A 5,633-nucleotide genomic window follows, 5' to 3' on the forward strand; every position below is an offset into this window, starting at 1 on the left:
GTCTCATTCATGAATGGCTATGTAAAAGTTATACAAAACATCTAAATTAAATATTGTCAGGTAGAATCCTATAGTATAGTAAAACAATAAATTTTCATAACTAAGTAGGGCTGATTCCAGGAATAGAAGGACATTTCATACCCTTGAGCCTAATAATTTAATTTCTAGGATTCATACAGATACACACGTTAAGAGATTTAGGTAAGAAAAGTACTGATTCATTGCAGCATTGTTTGTAATAGCAACAGATGGAAAACCATATAAAGGTCCATTAACAGGAAACTGGTTGATACTATATGCTTAAATACACATAGACTGTCTCCAGAATATATAGGAAACTAGCAACAAGTGGTCTCTTCTAGAGAGAGGAACTGGTTGAATTAGAAATAGGGCTAAAGGGAAACTTGCTGTATTTTGGGGCTTTAGGGGCTTATATAATGTGCAAATACTACATATTCAAATGACTAATTATAATTTTTTAAATTACATTGCAGTAATTGATTCATTTAGCAAACCCTTATTGACCTCTTACCTCAGGGTAGAGCAATAAACATGAATATCTAGCAGAGGGGAAAACCAAGCAAAAAATTTGGAAAATGGTGGCCTGAGTGTCCAGGTGCCACTACCAAAAATTGATTCAATTGTCTTAAGAGAGGAGAGGGAAGCAGGTAATCAGCATTTGGTTATATGCCCCAAAGTGATTCTAATATCTAGCATAACATATCTAATACATTTGAGGGCTACTTAGTTTAAATAAGTATGGGTTGATGGTGAAAAAACCTAGAGAAAACCTTAATTGCATCTGAGAATGCCACATCTCCTGAGGACATAACAAGTGCATGATGTCATTTCTCAGAACAATACAGGAGGGGCCAAGAAATGAGTGAATGTCATTGACCAGTTCTTCCACTTTCTAGAGTAATCCTCAATGAGGATAATTCACCATCCCAACCCCAGGCATTCCAGAAGAGCAATAACTTCATTGCTCCCATTTTGTACACTGTTCTACTTGCACCCAAAGAAGACTGAGAAAAGAACCTCCTCTCCCTCCAACACACACACCCCATAGAGAGGTTCCATTTTTTTCTTCGACATGCTAAGGGACTATTGGAGTAAAAAGTCTTGCTCTATCTTCCAGCACCTTCCAAGTTCACTATTGCCAGAGACCCCTAATGAGCTGATCTTTATGTGTGCTGAAGGAACCCATCCATAAGCAAGTATTGAAAATTCACAAGCCAGCTAAGGAGACTCAGCAACTTGAGAAAATGGCCGAGCTGAACAACCACAACTTGTGACTGCTATTGAGGCAGAAATAATTATAAGGGAAAGAAGAGAACTTTAAATGAAAATAGTGAGGATGCTCAAAGAGACATAATTAAAATGCAAAAAAAAGGGGGAGACCAGAAAACATTTTTTCACAATTTAAAAATTCAATAATGAAAAAGGCAAATAGGATGGCCAATGCTGAAAACTGGAAGATCAAATAAAAAATATTTTAAAACATAGGGAAATATACATTGAAATGGGATTTATTAATGAAAAGATAAGATATATTGAGAGCAGGTCCATGTAACTAACAACTAAATAATAGTTGTACAGGAAGAGAAAAAAATAGAGAAATCAATGATCAAAGAAATAATAAAACAAAACTTCCCTAAACTAGAAAAACTTTAGTTTTCAGATTAAAAGTGATCTCCAAATCTCATGAACTGTTAATGAAAAAAGATGCACACCTAGAAGGCCTATGGAAACATCTAAGCTACAAAGAGTAAAATCTTAGACACCCAGATAAATAAAACAGGTTGTTTATAACTAAAAGAGAATTAGACTAGCATTTAACTTCTCTTCTTCAACACTGGAAGTTGGAGGACATTGGAACAATATGTATAAATTTGGGGGGGGAAGGATTTAATCAAAGTAATAGTCACATGTGAGTAAAAAAAAATTGTGAACATGAGTAAATTCAGAAAGTATAGCACTATTGATATAGCCACTGGTGAATCAGTATGGAGGGTCCTCAAAAATTAAAAATAGAAATAACATATGATCCAATAATTTACTATTGAGCATTTATCCAAAGAAAACAAAACACTAATTCAAGAAGATACATACACCCCTATGTTGATTGCAGCCTTATTTACAATAACCAAGATAAATGGAAGCAACCTAGGGATCCATCAATAAATGAATGGATAAAGAAGATGTGGTATGTCTGTGTGTGTGTGTGTGTAATATATATATATTACACAGTGATAATAAAGGATGAGATCATGCCACCTGAGACAACATGAATGGACTAGAGGTTATTATGTTAAGTGAAATAACTCAGACTGAGAAAGACAAATACTATATGATTTCACTCACAAGTGGAATCAAAAAAAAAAAGAATAAACAAAAAGTAGAATCAGACCTATAAATACAGAGAACAAACTGATGATTGCCAGAGGGGAGGTGGGGTGGGCAAAATGAGTGAAGGGGAGTGAGAGATACAGACTTCCAGTTATAAAATGAGTAAGTCACAGGAATAAAAGGCACAGCATAAGGGATATAGCCAATGATACTGTAATAGGGATATATGGGGACAGATGGGAGCTACACTTGTGAACATGGCATAATGAATTATTGAAATAAAATAGTTGTCATTTTGTCAATTTCAAAAAACTGAAAATAAAGCGTTGTCAAATCACTATGTTGTATGCCTGAAACTAATGTAACATTGTTGTGTCAATTATACTTAAAAAAAATTAAGCCAGTAATAGCATAAGTGGTACAAAAATAATAAAAATCATAAAAGTGGGGAGAAAAGAAAGTATACTACTCATATACTCTTTATAAGTAAATTACTCAAAAACTGTTTCCAAGTGAAAATTATAGCAGATGAAAGAACTCAAGATGAGGGAAGATAAAAATGTATACAAAAGAGTAGTGAGTGGTGTTTCTTACAAAATGTATTGTTAAAATCTAAATGAATAATAACATGAGCAAAAACTGTAACATAAATGTTAGGAAAGGTGTACTGAACTATAATTTACATTTTGTAAAGTAAAATATATAGTCATAAACTGAAAATAATTATTTTAACAAAGTTCAGGATTTGGTGAAGAAAATAGGGAGTGGGGCATTTAAAGTTTTGTAAGAAATTTGTTTGAACATAGTAGTAAAACATTTTGGGGATTGCAAAGTATAATTTATTTAGCTTTGGTACTTTGATAGAGGAATATAGCTTTAAATACCACAAAAATGTAGAAATATATCACTAGGAAAATAGAGTATTTATGAATTAACAGAGGACAAAAGAGAAATTTTCTCCCTCTGAGAAATCTAGATATAATAAAAGGTAAATGAGCAAATAATAACAGGTATAATAAGTAATAAGCACAAAATAAGAAAAAAAGGAAAAACGTAAATATATTAATTATCCCAACAAATGTGAATGGATTGAACTCAGAAAGAAAGAAAGAAAGATTCCAAACTAAATTAAGAAATAGGGCGCCTGGGTGGCTCAGTTGGTTAAGCGACTGCCTTCAGCTCAGGTCATGATCCCAGGGTCCTGGGATCGAGTCCCGCATCGGGATCCCTGCTCTGCAGGGAGCCTGCTTCTCCCTCTCCCACCCCCCCTGCTTGTGTTCCCTCTCTCGCTGTGTCTCTCTCTGTCAAATAAATAAATAAAATCTTTAAATAAAATTTAAAAAAATAAATAAATTAAGAAATAAATGTTGAAAATAAAGGAATAAGCAAAAATGTATCAGGTAAATATTAACAAAAAGAATTCAAGAATTGTGATATTGTTATCAGGAAATGAAAATCAAAGTGAAAAGTATTAAATGGCACAAAGAGAAACATTGATAATTGATTTCTTCATTGAGTAGCTACTATGTGTCAAGCATTGTTTTGGATACAAAGAAAAAACAATGAACAAACAGAATAAAAGAACTGCTTTTGTGGACCTTGCATTATAATAGCAGAGGATAGATATTAACAAAAAATTAAATTATTTGGCATATTAGAATCTGATAAATGCTGTGGAGAGAAAAAAAAGCGGGAGAGAATAGTGGGGAAGGCCTTAGGTAAGGTGGGAGAAGGCTATCTGAGAAGGTAACATTTGAGCAAGGACTTACACTCAAAACAGGTGTAATGGTAAAAGATATTAAGATACTAAGAAGATGTATAGTCACAAGTACTTATGCACCAAACAATATAAGAGCAAAAGCTCCCAGAATTAGAAAGAGAAAGCAATATAACTACACAGAATGAAGAATGTTAATAGATGTCTTTCAGAAAAAGTAAGGATATGGAGGATGGGAGTCATTCAATCAAAAATTCCTGTCCCCTTCAAAGAAAGAATACACATTTTCCTCTCTGGCTATGGAAGATTTATAAAAATCAATCATGTACTTGATACAAAGGAACCTTAAGAAATTCATAAAGTTTTTAAAAGCCATATTACCTAACAATGGTACAGAAAATTAGAAACAATAGCAAAAATATAATAATATCTTAGCCATCTGGAAATTAAGGAATGCTTGGATAAAAGAAGAAATTAAAATAGAAATCATGACTTATCTAAAATTTATCCCAAAATGTACTTTTCACATTGGGCAAAGGACTTAAATAAATATTTCTCCCAAGAAGATATCAGAATGTCCAATAAGCACATGAAAAGATGCTCAACATCACTAATTATTAGGGAAATACAAATCATAACCATAGTGAGATACTAACTCATATCCATTAGGATAGCTACTATCAAAAAAATAGAAAGAAAAGAAAAAGAAGAGAACAGGTGTTGGTGAGGATGTGGAGAAACTGGAGCTCTTGTGCACTGTTGGTGGGTATGGTACAGCCACTGTGGACAACAGTATGACTGTTGTGCAAAAAAATTAAAAATAAAATTATCATATGATCCAGCAAATCCACTTCTGGGTATACACCCAAAAAATACTGAAGGCAAGCTCACTACCGTGAGCGGTGTGACTTAGAGAAAGTTACTTAACCTGTCTGTGCCTCCATTTTTCCTTTGTCTACAAAGAGGAATAATAAAAAAGCTATATCTGTCAAATGGGGATAATAATAAATTATAGATTTTGTGGATTACTATGAGAATTAAATAAAAGCTATGGGGCACCTGGGTGGCATAGTTGGTTAAGCGTCTAGCTCTTGGTTTTGGCTCAGGTAGTGATCTCAGGGTCATGAGATAGAGCCCCCCCATCAGGCCCCAAGCTCATCGCAGAGTCTGCTTAAAACTCTTTCTCCCTCTGCCCCTCCCCCTTGCACTCTCTCTCTCTCTCTCTCTCTAAAATAAATAAATCTTTAAAAAATGAATTAAATTAAAGCTAAAAGCACTTAGGCTACGGCTTGGCACATGTTAGGAATAACTATGACAACATTCAGCCTTCTGGGGTTACTTCTCCATGTCTCTAATCTCTCTGGCAACCTGCTCACGAATTCCAACCCCTGGAATAGTCCCAAAACTGTGATCTCTGCCTCTTCTGCCTACCATTCTCTGCTTGGTTTCTGCCATCCTGGGAAATACACCCAGGGAGAACATTCACCCTGGGTAAATGCTGGGCTTGAATCATATACTTGCTGTCTCCCTCAAGGATTGCAGTCCCATTTTGATCACTGCCAAATAC

This window comes from Mirounga angustirostris, unplaced genomic scaffold, assembly GCF_029215605.1.
Source record: "Mirounga angustirostris isolate CCGP_5_RB_7025 unplaced genomic scaffold, mMirAng1.0.hap1 SCAF_11, whole genome shotgun sequence".
Classification (NCBI taxonomy): Eukaryota; Metazoa; Chordata; class Mammalia; order Carnivora; family Phocidae; genus Mirounga; species Mirounga angustirostris.